Raw genomic sequence first — 19,319 nt, 5'->3', positions numbered from 1 at the left:
TAAAAGAATTGCCACAGTCGGGCGTCTGAGCGACACCACATAAAGGGCTTTAAAAGAAATGCCACAGTCGGGCGTCTGAGCGACACCACATAAAGGGCTTTAAAAGAATTGCCACAGTCGGGCGTCTGAGCGACACCACATAAAGGGCTTTAAAAGAATTGCCACAGTCGGGCGTCTGAGCGACACCACATAAAGGGGCTTTAAAAGAAATAATCAAAATGAATATCCCGGAGGTAGAACCATCCCAGAGATACTCGGTAATAATAATAATATCACGGGTTAGTCAACAATAATAATAATCATAGATATCACAAGTCACGAGTAGTAATTCCATTTCTGGTTAATAGTTTCACCTCCGAAGACCGACACTAAGACCGACACTTGACCCGTCCCAGACTGTAATCCTTAACCATGGACACGGCTATTCGAATAGGTTTTAATCTCTGCAGAGAGTGTACTCTTTACCCACGAGTAACGGATTTCCTTTAGTCCATCGGGACTAATTCCGCTTACGGTCTTTTAAATGAAAACACGCCTGACTTGCACACACCAGCTTAACTTACCGGTGTCTGGAATCACCCACGACACCCGTTAAGCAAAACTCTAAGTGGGGAGGCTACAACCTCGATTAGCATGGGATCACAAAATTTATTCCGCGCGCAAAACTGGGGGAGCTACCCCCTCGGCTACAACCGAAACACCCATGCCCCCTGACCGGATGACTGGCTTTATTCCATGGCCGTGGTACCCTCATCCCGGCCCCTCTGTACGGTGTGTGCTCGAAAGGGGTTGACAAATTACTGAACCGTACCCTACCTGTGGCAGGGACAAGTGGTAGCACGAAACAAGTGTGGGGGTTGCTGGAACAAGACTCGATCTACGGTCGACTCAGGAGGTTTATAGTTTCCTGCATAACATGTATAACAAATATACTTCAACCAATCCAATCAACACTCATTATATCTTACTATGCCATACCGGACATACCCGTCCCGACGGAGGCCGGCGACAAGCTCACACCTACCCAAGGCAGAGGCTTTCCCGGATTCCTTTCCGGCATGCATGCAAGACACATGAGGATGATTATCATCATAAGTGTGTTTATTTCCAACAGCATGGAAATCACTATTATGCACTCATGCATATGATCATATCACATGAAATAACAAGTCCTTCGAAATGCGGTGGTGTTAAAAATGTATCAACGATCACACCAAAATATTAAGCCGGGATTCAGAATGCTTGCCTTCAATGTGTGGTAAGTCAGGGTGTACTTCAAAACTTTTGAAAGTTTCTCCTCTCTTCAAAAATCCTATTTTAGCAATATAAAGAATTAACACACAAAATAAAAACAGCACCAAAAGTTGTTTTAAATTTTTTTCAAATAAATCTTAAAATAAACTAGGCAATATTTGAGAGAGGTAGGAAAAAGAATTAATTCATTTGGAGTTATATTTAAAAAGATAAAGCCAGTCAAAGATTTGGTCAAAATCTGTTTTTAAAATAAAAATAGAAAAGAAAACGTTTCAGACTGGAATACGTTTTCGGAGCGGAGGAAACGTACTTCGTGGTTTTACGCTTTCACTTAACACGCGTGGCGGCGGGGTGGGTCGCTGACAGTGGGCCCGCCTGGCCCACTGGTCAGGTTTGACCAGTCGCCGCGCCCCTTCTCCCTCCTCTGCCCGAGCGAGGCGGGGCTCCGGCGATCGTCGCCGGCGAAGGGAGGCTCCTTGAGGGCATCCGAGGCCAGGGATGGATCCACCTCTCCTAGGCGGTCCTCCCGGTGGTCGACTGGCCGGCGGGGACGGAGGGGTTCGTCGGCGGCGAGCTCCGCGGCGGAGGGAGCTTCGGTGACGGAGTGGTTTTGGGGTGAATGTGGTTCCCGATCAAAATCAAGTGGGGGGTTGGGTTCCTGGAGGGGAGGAGGTGTTCTTGGCAAAGAGAATTGGGAGGGAGAGGCCCTGGTGGCGCTGGGAGAGCTGGGGCCATGGCGGCGGCCGCTGCTGCCGGAGGTGGGGAAGACGACCTCCTCAGGTCGATTGGCTGCAATGGGGAGACTAGGGGAGTGTACTGAGGCCGCCTGCGAACGGAACGTGCTCGGGGGCCTCCTTAAATAGGCGTTCGGGGTCGGTTCCGACGGTGGCCGCGGATAAGGTCGCCGTCGACCGTCTTTCTGTAGCCGCGGGGCGTCGTGGCGACGACGAGAGCTAGCGGACAAGGTTGAGGATGAGCTTGGGCTGTGCCGGGGCCAGGTGGCGAGCCGGGGTGGCTTGGGCAGTGCTGAACGGAGCAGGGGCTGTCGGGCGGCGGCGGCGGCTAGCTCTTGGCCTGCCGGGAGCGGCGGGGGCTGCTTGGCGCGTTGCTGCGAGGAGGGGAGCGCGTGGCGTGGTGCTGCAGAGCGGGCCAAGGCCGTGGGGCCAGCGTGTCGGCTCGGGCGCGCGGCTGCAATACGCGCGCTCTGGGCGCGTCCAGTGCACGCACACCAGGTGTTCGACACAATGCCGAGGCATGCTACAGGTCGCAGGTGAGGATGGGATTTACCAGATCGAGGTTAGGAGCAACGGGGAGTCTAGTGGACATGCTGGTCTGATCAGAGGTGCAAGTTCATAGTGTAGGCTTGAGATCATGCCAATTCGGCCCATGCACTCTAGGTGTTTGTCAAAATGCCAAAGGCACCTAGGCTATTCTTGGAGGGGCCAAATCTTCCAGGTCAGTGCCTCTTTGGACGCAAGAGGGAGTGGTGAAGTTAGTTTGCATAAAGGAGACACTTGCTAGTGCAAGTTTTGCAAAACTTCAATTCTGTACAGAAAGCAAAAGGCATTGTTGCAAGCACTTAGAATCATCCAATGGGTCCACTCTCCTGGACTTAGGGGTTTAGTAGGGTGGTCTACAAGTAGGAAAAGGAATCACAGCAAAAGGAGCAAGTTAAAGTATAGTTGTAGTACAAAACCTCAAGTTGGACCAGAATGGAAATGAGGATGATTCACTCAAATTTTTCAAATAACATAGCTGGGTTTTTGCATAAAGCTGAATAATATGCTTCTACTGACATCCCATAATTTTGGTGGAGGCTAGAAAGAATTATTTAAAAGGGTTGTAGTGCAAGGTTGCTCTCTGGACCAGAGAAGAAAATTGGGTGTAGAGCTCAAAATATTTCAAGAATAAGAGATATTTTTGTATAAAAGTGATTCAAAAACATCACATGACATCTCCAAATTTTTGGTTGGATTTTTAGATAAATATATCAAATGGTTGTAGTTCAAATATGGCCATATAACCTTGAAAAACTATTTTTCAAGAAAATAATGATCAAGCAGATTAATTATGTAATTAGTTCTACTAATAAAAGAAAAGTTTTTCTTGAGAGGTTAAACAAGTCCAATAACATATTTGAAAAGTTTTCTCTTTGGGGAAAACTCCGTAATAGCAAGGGAGAAAAGGTTCAAAAAATCAAAAAGGGAGCCCAGAAAATCAAAGTTTTAGTTTCCTGGCAAAATTTTAATTAATGAAACAAGGTCAAAATTTTGGGGTGTCACAGTTAGAGCTCCACCACATACCCCGACTGAAAAATCAAGCAGCTGACGATTTGGCGAAGATAGGATCCAAGAGAGAAGCCATCCCGAGTGATGTGTTCTTGGAGCATATCCATACTCCATCAGTCGTAGAAGATCCTTTTACTGACGAAGCTCCGCAACCTAAGAGTGTTACAGATCCAACTGAGGTTGAAGTCCCAGCAGTGGTTGACCTGATCATGCAAGTTCTAGTGATCACTCCCGATTGGACAGTATCATATATTGCGTATATCTTGAGGAAAGAACTCCCGGAGGACGAAGAAGAGGCTCGACAGATCGTCCGCCGATCTAAGGCCTTTACCGTGATAAGGGGACAGCTGTACAGAGAAAGCGCGACTGGAGTTGTCCAGAAATGCATAACGCGGGAGGAAGGTCAAATAATCCTTGATGACATCCACTCGGGGACCTGTGGCCATCTGCGTCCTCTCGGACCATCGTGTCCAAAGCATACCGAGCTGGATTTTATTGGCCAAGAGCGAATGAAATGGCAAAGGAGATAGTCGACAAGTGCGAGGGATGTCAATTTTACTCCAATATGTCACACAAGCCCGCGTCAGCTTTGAAGACTATACCACTCGTCTGGCCCTTTGCAGTATGGGGGTTGGATATGGTCGGTCCTTTGAGAACAGGCAGAAGCGGTTTCACCCATGTGCTGGTAGCAGTCGACAAATTCACCAAGTGGATTGAAGCCAAACCCATCAAGAACCTCGATGCCGGTACTGCTGTCAGCTTCATCAGAGAATTGATATTCAGATATGGAGTCCCGCACAACATCATCACGGACAACGGGTCAAACTTCGATTCCGAAGAATTCAGAGCTTTCTGCATGTCTCAAGGCACACGAGTCGACTATGCTTCAGTCGCCCATCCACAGTCGAATGGACAGGCAGAAAGAGCCAACGGCTTGATTCTCAAAGGGTTGAAACCCCGTTTGATGCGTGATCTCAAGCATGCGGCTGGTGCATGGGTCGACGAACTTCCCTCGGTGCTTTGGGGGTTAAGGACCACGCCCAACCGGTCGACTGGAAGAACTCCATTCTTCTTAGTCTACGAAGCTGAAGCAGTCTTGCCGAGTGACCTTCTCCATAATGCTCCCCGGGTCGAGCTCTACACCGAAGCTGAAGCGGAACAAGCGCGGCAGGATGCAGTCGACCTTTTAGAGGAAGAAAGGGAGATGGCTCTGATCATATCGACCATTTATCAACAAGACTTGCGTCGCTTCCACGCCAAAAACGTGAAGAGTCGAGCCTTCCAGGAAGGAGATTTAGTTCTCCGAGTGGATCAGTAGAAACCACACAAGCTTGCTCCTTCTTGGGAAGGTCCCTTCATCGTCACCAAGGTTCTCCACAATGGAGCATACCATCTTTACAATGTCGAGCATCAGATCGACGAGCCCCGAGCTTGGAACGCGGAGCTTCTCCGCCCCTTTTACACTTAAGTATTCACTCGGATGAGTTGTAATAAAAGTACTTCTGTAGTTTATTTATCAAAGACAAGAGCTTTATAATTTTCCCAGTAATTGTTATGTCTTTTGTCCACATAAAACAATCCCCCAGTGGGTGGCTTGGCTGCGAATCCGATTCGCCTAAGTCTGTAAAAAAAATCCTAACCGAGTGGCGAGCCAGTCTCCCACACGAAGGCTTAGCTGCGAAATCCGTTTCGCCTAAGATAAACAAAATCCTACCGAGTGGTAAGCCAGCCTTCCACTCGGAGGCTTAGCTGCAGTCCAAGTACTCGCCTAAGTTAAACAAAATCCTGCCGAGTGGTAAGCCAGCCTTCCACTCGGAGGCTTAGCTGCAGTCCAAGTACTCGCCTAAGTTAAACAAAATCCTACCGAGTGGTAAGCGAGCCTTCCACTCGGAGGCTTAGCTGCAGCCCAGTGCTCGCCTAAGTTAAACAAAATCCTACCGAGTGGTAAGCCAGCCTTCCACTCGGAGGCTTAGCTGCAGCCCAGTGCTCGCCTAAGTTAAACAAAATCCTACCGAGTGGTAAGCCAGCCTTCCACTCGGAGGCTTAGCTGCAGCCCAGTGCTCACCTAAGTTAAACAAAATCCTACCGAGTGGTAAGCCAGCCTTCCACTCGGAGGCTTAGCTGCAGCATTGCGCTCGCCTAAGTACAAATACAACATGCGCTCTGCAAGGAGGACGAGGTACATGTTGACTGCTACCCTCTCCTTCCGAGCTACGCCACAAATACAACATGCGCTCTGCAAGGAGGATGAGGTGCATGTCGACTGCTACCCTCTCCTTCCGAGCTACGCCACAAATACAACATGCGCTCTGCAAGGAGGACGAGGTGCAGGTCGACTGCTACCCACTCCTTCCGAGCTACGCCACCAATACAAAATCCTACTGAGTGGAGAGCAGACCTCCCACTCGGGGGCTTAGCTGCAGCCCAGTGCTCACCTAACTTTTTGAAAATCCTACCGAGTGGAGAGCAGACCTCCCACTCGGGGGCTTAGCTGCAGCCTAGTGCTCGCCTAAGTATCTGAAATCCTACCGAGTGGAGAGTAGACCTCCCACTAGGGGGCTTAGCTACAGCCCAGTGCTCGCCTAAGTTTTTGGAAATCCTACCGAGTGGAGAGCAGACCTCCCACTCGGGGGCTTAGCTGCAGCCCAGTGCTCGCCTAAGTTTTTGAAAAACCTACCGAGTGGAGAGCAGACCTCCCACTCGGGGCTTAGCTGCAGCCCAGTGCTCGCCTAAGTTTTTGAAAAACCTACCGAGTGGAGAGCAGACCTCCCACTCGGAGGCTTAGCTGCAGCCCAGTGCTCGCCTAAGTTTTTGAAAAACCTACCGAGTGGAGAGCAGACCTCCCACTCGGGGGCTTAGCTGCAGACCAGTGCTCGCCTAAGTGTATTGGGAAACAATTCGATTGCAATGAGCACTTCGCTTTAACCTGCAAAAGACACCTCAAACCAAATGCAAACATATTCAACATTGAATCCAATTTCGGATAACACCTAATGGAACCGAAAGTGCTCAGGAACTAGGCCTGTTAAGGTTTGTCGGTTACAAAACTCACTTGGCATACCGAGGCAAATTTAAAGTATCAAGCTCAAAAGTTTTTTACCCCTCTTGTGGAGGGTTGGAAGGTGCAACAAACTTGTCCAGGTCAATTCCATCTGCAATCCGAGTGGCAGCAGCAATGAAGGTCTCCATGAAAGATCAGAAATCGTGCTTCTTGGTATTAGCCACCCTAAGAGCCACCAGCTTGTCCTCTCGTGCATCCTTGCAGTGAACGCGGACCAAAGACAAAGCAACATCCGCACCACACCTGGCCGAAGACTTCTTCCACTCCTGCACTCGACTTGGGACCTCGTTCAGTCGAGTCATCAGAGACTCGAGGTCGTTCTGGAGCGTCTCTCTTGGCCAGAGTGTTGTGTCGATGCGAGAAGTTGCGACCTTCAGCCTTGCGAGATAGTCGATGACAGCAGCAACACGAGATTCAAGCCCGAGCACGTTATGGCGACTTCATCTTTCACAGGAGAGTTGATAGGGTCCAGGTTCACTTCCACTCGACCAATCTCCTCTTCAAAGTTCTGACAAAATTCTACAAGAACAACCACCGAGTCAAGACAACAGTCGGAGATCAGAGTTAAAATATTTGTTTGATACAAAAGATTACCTTCAAGCATGAGGAATAGCTTCTTGGCGAGTCCACCCAGATAAGCCTCCAGATCGTTCTTCTTTCTCACCAACTCACTGGCCTTGTCATTCAGGGTGGTCTTGTCACTTTTCAGTCGACTGACCTCCTGGTTGGCAGCATCAAGAGCAGCTTTCAGATTGGTGTTTTCTTCTTCAAGCTTGGCGACTGAAGCCAGCTTCTCATCTGCAAGCTTGGTCTTCTCTAAAGCAGGTTTCTGCATCTCAGCCAAGTCAAGGTCTTGCTTCTTTAGGGCATCCCTCACTTTGTCTGCAAAGTTACAGTGAGATCAGATTCTGAAACAAACAAGAGGCAAAGGCAGTCGTTGAGGACCTCACCAAACATACCTTTAGCTTCCTCCTTCGCCTTCGTTAAGTTCTCTTGGGCCAATTTCAGATCAAGCTCGGGCTGGATGTGTTTGTTCTCCAACTCAGTATAACAAGCTGCAAGGTCACAGGATTTCTACGAAGAACAAATCGACAGATGTCAAAGACAATTCACTTCCGAGTGACTAAGGAGAAATCATAGCGTTTCTAAGACTACGGCCGAATACAAACATTCGACCATAGTCTTGGGGACTACAACCAGTGGGTGCACTCAGCGTGCCCCCACTAGTTTTATCAGTTAGAGTCGACCAGTCGACCAAAAAAACGGGAGGTGTTCTTCAGACTATAGTCGACTGCCAGCAGTCGACCACAGTCTCGAAGACTACACCCACTAGGTGCACTCAGCGTGCCCCCACCGGTCTATGAATCCATTCGACTTAGTCGAGTGAAGAAAAAACTTAAGACATAGAGGCTATGGCCGACTGCCAGCAGTCCACCATAGCCTTGGGGACTACACCCAGTGGGTGCACTCAGCGTGCCCCCACTAACCCGGAACTTTAATCGACACACCTAGTGGGTGTAGGACAAACTCTAAGAATTTCAGAAAGAAGGGTTTTCGGATATCATATCTTAACAAAACAGGCAGTGACAGACTGACCTGAACATTACTCTGAAGAGCTGAACTGGCGTCGTAGGCTGCCTGGCTGGCTTCTCGGATCGCCTTCACTTGATCCATCATGACCCCCGCTTGGCGTATTGCTTCTTTAGCAGCACTAACTTGGTCTTCCGGGACGTGGTGGGTCGAGAAAAGCGAGGGTTGAGCAGCACTCGACGATGAAGGGCGATCACTCGTCAACGGCACTGCAAAAGATATGGTAGGCCGAGTGACATTGTCTCCCTCCACGACCAACGTCTCGGGTGCTGGCACGTCCTGATTCGCCTTGCCAGCAGAAGCTTTCTTGTTCCTCCTCCGCCTCAGTGGTTCCTCGTCGTCGTTGTCAGGAAGGTCAATAACAATGTTAGGTGAAGCTGCATAAAGAATCAAAATTAGAGACAATAAGTCAATCGACTGAAAACGGAATCACAAGAGTCATACCAGGTTTTGAGGTAACATCATCCTCCATCTCGTGGTCTTCAGCCCTGGCCGAGGTATCAGAAGTAGTAGCACTGCAGTTCCAGAAGTCAGTCGATTGGCTCATGAGTCGACCAAGAACAAGTTCATGAAACGGGAAAACTCAAGAATACCATTACCCTGAGATAGTGGGGATCACCATCTTCATCTTCGGCAAGACCTTCGCCGGTTTCGATGGTGCCACTCGAGATTGCTTCAGAGCCTTCTCAGTCGGCACCGGAGAAGTAGTCCGAGGGCGCTTGGTCGACTGCATGGCGGTTGCGACCCCCTTACCACGCTTGGCCGCGGGATCATGGACAAGCTTAGAGCGTCTTTCCGAGCGAGGAGGTGCAACTTCCTCCTCCTCCTCCTCTTCTTCCTCCTCACCCGAGTCATCACCCTCGTCATCGTCGTCAGCATCCGAATCCCACTCCTCCGGGCTTTCGCCCCCACTTCCTTCCTCCTCCTCAGTCGGTGCCTGCGCCCCATTGGGCATCGAGTACATCTCAGTGGTGGCCTGACAGACAACAGAACAAGACAAAGGTCAATCGACCAATTTGCAGTGGAGCGGAATGGATAAAACAAGATTACAATTAGAGACAAATGGTCGTACCGTGTCTGGTGTGTAGGTGCAGTCGAGTGGTGGGATCCTCCTAGCCCCTCGAGGGTTGTCCTTATTCCCTGTGATTGCAGCCATCCACCTCTCTAGTGTGGCGTCGTCGACTGCTTCTGGATGGACCCTACTGGTGTCTTCGGTGCCACAGTACAGCCACATCGGGTGGCCTCGGTACTGAAGTGGCTGGATGCGCCGTCTAAGGAAGACCTCCAGAAGATCCATACCCGTCACCCCATCCCGAACGAGCTGAACTACATGCTCCATCAACATTTTTACCTGAGGTTTCTCCTCAGGGAGCACCTTCAGAGAAGAGGGTTTGTCCGCTCGGTCCATGGAGAACAGAGGGATACCAGTCGACTGCCTCGGTGTCGACTCGTCTTGACAGTAGAACCAGGTCGACTGCCACCCTCTGACCGACTCAGGAAGGGTCATGGTCGGGAAAGTACTCTTACTCCTCATCTGAATCCCAAGACCCCCGCACATCTGGATAACTTTAGTCCTCTCATCATCCGGACTCGCTTTTTCACCGTATGTGAGCGACAGGTGAATATGTGCTTAAAGAGACCCCAGTGTGGTCGACAACCCAGGAAGTTCTCGCACATGGACACGAAAGCAGCAAGATAGGCGATGGTGTTGGGAGTGAAATGGTGGAGTTGCGCCCCAAAGAAATTCAGAAACCCTCGGAAGAAAACACTCGGCGGCAGAGAGAATCCAAGGTCTACATGAGTGGCTCGGAGAACGCACTCACCCTCCTGCGGCTGCGGTTGACACTCGGTCCCCGGAAGCCTTGCTGACCCATGGGGGATCAGACCTTCGTTGGCCAGGTCATTGAGATCCGTCTCGGTGATGGTCGAGCGCATCCAATCGCCTTGGACCCAACCTTTCGGCAGGCGGGACCTTGACGAAGATCCGCCCCGACTGGAGGCTCTCCCCTTCGCTTTCCCCATCACCGTCGCCTTCTTTGCACGCTCCAAGGCCGCCGTCTTCTCCTTCACCATTATCGCCGGCGAAGCACGCGAGGAGTGGTTAGGCGGAGGCAAGAGCAGGCACAGAGGGCGGAAGCAAAGAGAGCAGAGAGGAGAATGAGAAGGCACTTTCCAAAAAACCCTCGCCCGACGCTTTATATAAGGACACTTCCGAGTGGATGACAAGTAGGCCCGAGCGCTCCTGTCACATCCCGAAACAGCCGCGCACGCGTAATACGTGGAGAAAAAGGCGGCGCGGAAATCGAGGCATCCATGCCTTATCCCATCCGAGTACCGCGGTCCACCCCGCTTCGCGCGCTTCCCAAAATTCGGATCCCATAAAATCCGCTAACGGCAGATCAATCTGTCAGACGATATCTTTCCTGCGATCCGTCGCTCGGAAGTTCACTAAAGTTCAAAAGTTCACTCGACAGAAGACAAGAATGGATCAAGGCGACTGAAATAAAAGTTGATGCCAACGCCGAAAGAAAAATCGCTGATCCAGGATACGACATAATCAAAGCACGGGAAATAGGTCGGAGAAAATCATCAACTCCTTCCTCACTCGAACCTCTATCCATTCGGGGGCTAATGATGATGTTATGTACCTAGGGTAGGGTCATGGACCTATCTAGGATACCATACCCAAGGACATCCTTAGACAAAGCTACCTTCCAGTTGACCAAGAGGGACTTCACTCGACGAACTCAAGGACACTCGATGATGAAGGTAGCCACTCGACCATAAAGCTAACCACTCGACGGCCAGGAGACCTAAAGTCACTCAGCACACAACGGTCTATCATTAAGTAGGTTTAATAGTCTTCATGGCACTTTATGAGGGCGTTACCAGTAACCCCCTATCTTAATGTACTTTAAACACTGCATACCTGAGGGCCGGAGGGGTCTGGCGAACTCTATATAAGCCACCCCCTCCTCAGTGTAAAGGGTTCGCACCCCTGTAACTCATATACACATAAATCAGTCGACCGCCTCCGGGCTCCGAGATGTAGGGCTATTACTTCCTCAGAGAAGGGCCTGAACTCGTTAAACACTCATGTGTACAGCTACTCCATAGCTAGGATGTTGCCTCTCCATACCTACCCCCCATTCTACTGTCAGACTTAGAACCATGACAGTATCCCTATTAGCAAGCTTAATAGTAACATCAATGTCTTCTAATTCAATTGGTGCAATGTCATGCACAATTTCTTGATATAAGTTATAAGGTATTGCACTAGCACTAGCAACCATATCACATAGGCCAAGGTAACAATTATCTCCTATTTTAACAGAAATAACAGGCATGCCTACGACAGGTCTATGCATCTTAGTATCTGGTCTAGCAATATTAGCAGTCTCACCATAGAAATAAATAACATGCCCATCTAAATCCTCATCCAAGAGATCTTTAACCACAACAATACTAGGTTCAACATTAATTTGGTCAGGAGGTGTATAAGTCCTAGTATTACTCTTACGAACAACAGTCGAAGCTTTAGCATGATCCTTTATCCTAACAGGAAAAGGAGGTTTCTCAACATAACTAGTAGGAATAATAGGATCACTATAGGTGATAGTCTTTTCTTCGACTGTAATAGGTGCAACTACTTTCACTTCAACAGGAGGATTATATTTAAACCACTTCTCTTTAGGGATATCAACGTGAGTAGCAAAAGATTCACAGGAAGAAGCTACTATCTCAGAGGCAAGTCCATACTTAGCGCTAAATCCACGGAAAGCATCGGTATCCATAAAAGATTTAACACAATCGAACTTAGGTGTCATACCTGACTCCTTACCATCGTCGGAACCCCAATCTTCAGAGTTGCATTTAATTCTTTCCAATAAGTCTCACTTGAAATCAATAGCCTTCAGCATATAAGAACCAGCACAGGAAGTATCGAGCAGGTTGCGATTATCAAGAGAAAGCCGAGCATAAAAGTTTTGAATAATCATTTCCCGGGAGAGCTCATGATTGGGGCATGAATATAAAATTGACTTGAGCCTCCCCCAAGCTTGAGCGATGCTTTCTCCTTCGCGAGGCCAGAAATTATATATGTAATTACGATCACGATGAACAAGATGCATAGGATAGAACTTCTGGTGAAGTTCCAACTTCAATCGCTTATAATTCCAAGATCTCGTATCATCACATAGCCTATACCATGTCAATGCATCTCCCTTTTGACAACATCATCGGGAATATCTGCAAGCTTAAATAACCAACAAACTTCATCCACAAAGATAAGGTGTAAATCGGGATGCAATGTTCCATCTCTTGTAAATGGATTAGCTAGCAGTTTCTCTATCATACCCGAAGGAATCTCAAAGTAAATATTTTCACAAAGTTCAGTAGGTTGAGGAGCAACTCTTTGCACTTCTGGTCGGGGTGAAGATACCATGAACAAGCCCCTCTAAGGATTAGTTTCCATAGTGACAAGTAACAGAAAATTTTAGCACACTATATAAATGTTTCCTTACCAAGTTCCACTCACCAAAAGCGTTGCACTTCCCGGAAACGGTGCTAGAAAGGAGTCTTGATGACCCACAAGTGTAGAGAATCAATCATAGTCCTTTCAATAAGTAAGAGTGTCGAACCCAACGAGGAGCAGAAGGAATTGATAAGCGGTTTTCAGTAAGGTTTTCTCTGCAAGCACTGAAATTGTAGGTGATAGATAGTTTTGTGATAAGATAAATAGTAACGAGTAACAAGTAAATAAAGTAAATAAAGTGAAGCAAGGTGGACCAATACTTTATGTAGCAAAGGATAAGCCTGGACAATTTCTAATAATGAGAAAGGAGCTCCTGAGGACACATGGGAATTATCGTCAAGCTAGTTTTCATCACGTTCATATGATTCGCGTTCGGTACTTTGATAATTTGATATGTGGGTGGACCGGTGTTTGGGTACTGCCCTTACTTGGACAAGCATCCCACTTATGATTAACCCCTATTGCAAGCATCCGCAACTACAAAAGAAGTATTAAGGTAAACCTAACCACAACATTAAACATATGGATCCAAATCAGCCCCTAACGAAGCAACGCATGAACTAGGGTTTAAGCTTCTGTCACTCTAGCAACCCATTATCTACTTATTACTTCCCCATGCATTCCTCTAGGACCAAATAATGGTGAAGTGTCATGTAGTCGACGTTCACATAACACCACTAGAGGAAAATACAACATACATCTCATCAAAATAGTGAACGAATACCAAATTCACATGACTACTAATACAAGACTTCACCCATGTCCTCAGGAACAAACATAACTACTCACAAAGCATATTCATGTTCATAATCAGAGGAGTAATAATATGCATAAAGGATCTGAACATATGATCTTCCACCAAGTAAACCAATTAGCATCAACTACAAGGAGTAATCAACACTACTAGCAACCCACATGTACCAATTTGTGGTTTTGATACAAGATTGGATACAAGAGATGAACTAGGGTTTTGAGAGGAGATGGTGTTGATGAAGATGTTGATGGAGATTGACCCCCTCTCGATGAGAGGATCATTGGTGATGACGTTGGTGATGATTTCCCCCTCCCGGAGGAAAGTGTCCCCGACAGAACAGCTCCGCCAGAGCCCTAGATTGGTTCCGCCAAGGTTCCGCCTCGTGGCGGTAGAGTTTCGTCCCGTAAGCTTGCCCCTGATTTTTTCCAGGGTAAAAGCCCTCATATAGCAGAAAATGGACACCGGGGACCCACCAGGGGGTCCAGGAGATAGGGGCGCGCCCAGTAGGGGGGGGGGGGGCGCCCCCACTCTCCTAGATGAGGTGTGGGCCCCCTGGTGTATTTCTTTCACCCAAAAATTCTTATTAATTCTAAAAAGATGTTTCATGGAGTTTCAGGACTTTTGGAGCTGTGCAGAATATTTTTCCAATGTTTGCCCCTTTTCCAGCCAGAATTCCAGCTGCCGGCATTCCCCCTCTTCATGGTAAACCTTGTAAAATAAGAGAGAATAGCCATAAGTATTGGGGTTAATTATCCTTTTGCCCTTTGTGGTGTCCATCTGCTCAGTTTTGCCCTTAGATGCAAATTGTGCTCAGTTTTGCCCCTAGTCCGTGTGCACCGACTCGTTCTGTGAACTTTGGCGTCTCCGTCAGGTCAACATTTTGACTCGGCCTTACAGGTGGGACCAGGAGGCAAAGGCGGCCAATTTTATTCAGACTGTTGCATGTGTGGCTTGCGGGACCCAGCAGAGAGCCGTTGGCGGCTGTGCTATATTAGAGGGCGACAACAGCGGTGACCACGGCGACAGAGAGCACGGCGCTGACCATGGCGAGAGAGCGAGAGCACGATGATGGTGGGAAGCTAGCTGTGGAGGGCGCCGTGGTGGGAAGCTAGCTGTGGAGGGCGCGGTGGCGTTGAGATCCCATTCGGCTCCGAGCTCCATGTCTTCCGCAAGCTCCCGCGCCACCTCGCGGATGCACAGCCGGGCGCGTGTGGAGATGCATGTCTTCGTCTGTTCGCGGTGTCGGGCGAGCGTTGACCGGAGGGTTTCTCACACACCGAGGAACCACAATCGTCCGTTCTACGTGTGCAGCGAGAATGGGGTAAGAATCGGGGCAATTGCACCATTTTCGTGGTCGGGATCTTTCAGCAATCGGTTGATCTGTTCCGTGTTCATGCAGGTGACATGCTTCTTTCTTTGGGTCGATGCTCTGGCCAAGACTCTGATAAATGAACTGCAAGAAGAGCATGACGAATGGTTGCGCATGCTGCCCCAAACTGCAGTGGCCGCAGCACGAGCTCCGGAAGAAGAGATGGAGGGCGAAGCACACACTGACAGAGAGCTAGCTGTTGAGCTTAGGATGTTGAAGAAGAAGGTTAGGAAGCTTGAAGATCATGCACTACCAATACCCATTTGCAAATACTTTTGGGCATTTGTAGGTATGGTAATCGCACTGGTTGTAATGTTGAAAATGTATGGAAAGGCATGAATTATGGAGGAATTTGTAATCTTGAAATTGTATGAGAAATTCACCTAGTTTAAATATTGGTCAAAGTTGTTTAAATGTTGAAAAAAAGATAAGAAGTGACCAACATTTAAATATGTTGAAAAAAAGGAGAAGAAATGAAGAATTCAGAAACTTTTGATCAAGGAAATGCAGCTAATGAATCATTCCACAGCCAAACAATTAAGGTTAGAAACTTTTTGGAGCTGTTAAATATTTAATAGCAATTTAAGTAATCCAATTCAAATACACCGTGATTTAAATCAAAGACCAAAATGTCATGGAAAATGTGCCTCAGCTCTGGTAGATTACACCTAGTGCCAAAATAAATGAACATTTGTAAGGGCATTACATTGAGTAGAAACTAATTTGTCTAAAAAATGAAGGGTGGAAAATGCACAAAAAATTGGTGCGGCTGGGGACTCGAACCCAAGACCGCGTGGGTTTGTGGTGTTTAGGGCTGCGCTGGTAACCGCTAGGACAGATGGCAAGAGTTTGACATGGGTAGGGAAGCAATGTATACATAGTGAGACTGTGAAATTTGTCAAAAAAAATGAAGGGTGGAAAATGCACAAAAAATTGGTGCGGCTGGGGACTCGAACCCAAGACCGCGTGGGTTTGTGGTGTTTAGGGCTGCGCTGGTAACCGCTAGGACAGATGGCAAGAGTTTGACATGGGTAGGGAAGAAATGTATACATAGTGAGACTGTGAAATTTGTCAAAAAAATGTGAGACCGTGAATGTTTGCACACGCGTGAGAGTGGTTTTCCTTTGTTTTGCACTGAAATTTTGGAGGGTTGGAAGGTTGAAAACGTATGTTTGCACTGCCACGTGGTTTTGGTTAGAGTGGCACTTAGTTTAGTGTTAGAGTGGCACTTGGTTTAGGATTTAAACGGAATAAATTTGCATGTTAGTTCATGACTTATTTTCTTTGAATAAAACGGAGGGCTTCTCACCCCCTCTTTTGAATGACAACCACAAGTTCTCGAGCTTCATGACTTGGTTTAGGGAAGAAATTATATGCTTGGGCACGGACATTTTTTAACACACATAATAAACGCTAATAAATAACTTAGATAAGATGCAACACAAGTACCATTACAATAATAAGTTCACGGACAATTCACGGACACATGACGAAACATGACACGACACGACACGACATAGAAAAGCAACAAATAAAAAATGAAACAGTCTTCATCTTGATCTCCTCCTTCCACTTTGGCCGCGCGCGCCCCTTCAACACCGTCTTCATCTTCACACCTCCTCCTCGTCGTCGTAGGGAAGGGAGTGCATCCCGGCTAGAGTGGGGAAGATGTTCTCGTAGTTGGTGTAGATGTTGTAGACGGTGAAGAAGATGGCCTTGCAGCCGACCAAAAGACTTGGCCGAGGAGCTCGCGCGCGTCAAACGGGTTAGTGAAGGTGACCGTGAGCAGTAGGAGGATGCCGCCGCGGTCACGAACCTCGTTGAGGGTGAACATCCTCGGCGAGCCCCGTGGGAGGTGGGCATAGCCAGCTATGAGGAAGGCGCGGGTGAGTTCGACAGAACCCCTCCACCATGAAAAAGCCCACACGCGGAGCTCCCTCTCCACGAGCACGCCCGGTGGGTAGCGCCGCTCCGGCACGACATGCGGACGGCTGAAGGTCGGCCCGTTGAACTGCATGGTCTCGCTTGGGGAGGGCTCGGTCGATTGGGTGTTTGAAGTTGGAGAGAATGGATCAGATCTGGCTTATGGGTGGGAGAGCAAGATAGGCACCCCATTTATAGGCCTGTGGGTGGGAGAGGAAGAGAGAAAGGGTGAGAATGGTGCGTGTGTGAATCCGAACGCGTGTGTGTATTCGTTACGCTTTGCACTCTTAAGTTTTTGCACAAAAATGATGCATGCATGGGGCGCGTGCGTGCATTTGAATCACTGCATAGCTCTTTTACCGGACGGTGCATCTGACTCGTTGAACCACCTAGCTGGCCTCGCTAGCCTAGCGCGCCTAGCACGCCTCGCTCGCCTCGCTCGCATGCATGCACGTCGCAGCCTCCTCGCATGCAAACCCACGTCGCAGCCTATGCACGTCGCCGCCTCCCATGCATGCATGCAAGGCCTGGAAAGGCTGAGACGGGCTATTTACTGCGGTCTCAGGCCCAGACAACGAGCCGGCCCAATGGTCCATCCAGCGCGCCCGATATTTGTTTTAAAAAAAAGAATCTCCCAGCCAATCAGATTGCATCTCGCGGATCGCCCCCCTCCTCCCCACAGATTCCTTCTAGAAGGGTTAGGTCGACGGCCCTTGTTCAGCACTAGGGTTAGATGAACGGTCCTGGTTCAGCGCTAGGGTTAGCGGGGTTTGGGAGGGGTTTGGAGCAGTCAAAGCTATGTTTGACCAGATTTCAAATGAGCATAATAAATTAAATAAAAAATAGAAAAATAAAAAACCTGCGCACATAGTCTTCTTATGTCATATACTAACAATTTAAGTTGATAAACAAGGTTTACATACATTTAAATGACAAGTTCATGTGTATTGTATGATATCTCGAGTATCTCAAACTCTTTTGTATGAAGTGAAGAGAAGTGTTTTGGGGAAATAAACATGAAAATTTCAAAAAACTCACCACAGCTTCATTTTAGAGTGACTAAGAAGGATCCAGGCTTAGTTTTTCATTTTGATGTTTTACACTTATTTAAATCTTGGTCAAAGTTAAGTTTGACCAGAATTCAAATGAGCAAAACAAATTTAAAAAAATCAAAAAATGGAAAAACCAGCGCACATAGTCCGTATATATAAATATATAGAATACATGTTTAGGAAAGTTATTTGGCTGATTTAGACAAGGTCGAAAAAAACCTTGCTTAGAGATGAGGCCGTTTACCCTACCTTTGGACCCTCATTTTAGCACATTTTTCATGAAAATTTCAAAAAACTCACCACAGCTTCATTTTGGATTGACTAAGAAGGATCCAGGCTTAGTTCTTCATTTTGATGTTTTAGACTTGTTTAAATCTTGGTCAAAGTTAGGTTTGACCAGAATTCAAATGAGCAAAACAAAATTCAAAAAAATCAAAAAAAGGAAAAACCATGTGCTCATTCAAACATCATCCAACAGATTTAACCATCATGTCAAACATAGTTCTAACATCATCCGACAGAAATACAACATTACTCATAATGTTTCTAATTATTAACATATATCATTCGGGCTTCTGTCTGTTCCTTGAGCTTCTTGCCATCACTTTGCTCCTCGTGCACCTTGTGCTCATTGCTTCTTCTCTTCTCCTCTTGGTTGTCAGTACCTTGTGCGTTTTCTTCAAACCTATCATAGAGCTGTGCAAAACATAAAGGGTAATGAGATCATGTCAAGTGACCCATAAATGTACATTAGTATTTGACCCTTGCAAGATTTACATACCAAGCAGAACTCACAACAACAGAAGGTTGGTCACCATTTAGAGCCTCACTTGGATCATCATTTGGAGACTCACTTGGATCACCAAGATCATCATTTGGAGCCTCACTTGGATCACCATGATCATCATTTGGAGCCTCACTTGGATCACCATGATCATCATTTGGAGCCTCACTTGGATCACCATGATCACTATTTGGAGCCTCACTTGGATCACCATGATCACTATTTGGAGCCTCACTTGGATCATCGTCAAAATCATGGGGCTGTTGACCATCATCATTTCGAAACTCGTCAAATCCTCATCTGATGCAACCGGCTGTTGTCCATCATTTTCATCGAAGCCTTCATCGAAACTCTCTCCGAACGCTGGATCTACTGTGTTATCACAATACTTACCGAAATGACCAGACCCAGCACATCTTGTGCACTTACGCTTCCTCGCTCCAAGTCCAGCTCCTTTGTTGCGAGGTCTGATTCGACTCTTCCTTGGTCTACCTGCTGCTCTCTTCAGAACTAGAGCGCAAAGCTTGAATCCAGGGTCCACCATGTCCCATTGTTGCTTTCCCTCCATAGCAGGCAAGGCATAAGCATATGTGGCTTTGAACCTTGCAACAAAGTAGTAATCATGCACATACTGCTGAATGTTCCCTGCTGGACCAGGGAGAGAAGTGATGAAAAACAAGGCATGAATGCATGGCAACCCAGTTATCTGC

This window comes from Triticum dicoccoides, chromosome 3B (genome assembly GCF_002162155.2).
Source record: "Triticum dicoccoides isolate Atlit2015 ecotype Zavitan chromosome 3B, WEW_v2.0, whole genome shotgun sequence".
Classification (NCBI taxonomy): domain Eukaryota; kingdom Viridiplantae; phylum Streptophyta; class Magnoliopsida; order Poales; family Poaceae; genus Triticum; species Triticum dicoccoides.
The sequence above is the reverse complement of the archived record's forward strand: the minus strand, read 5'-3'. Positions refer to the sequence as shown.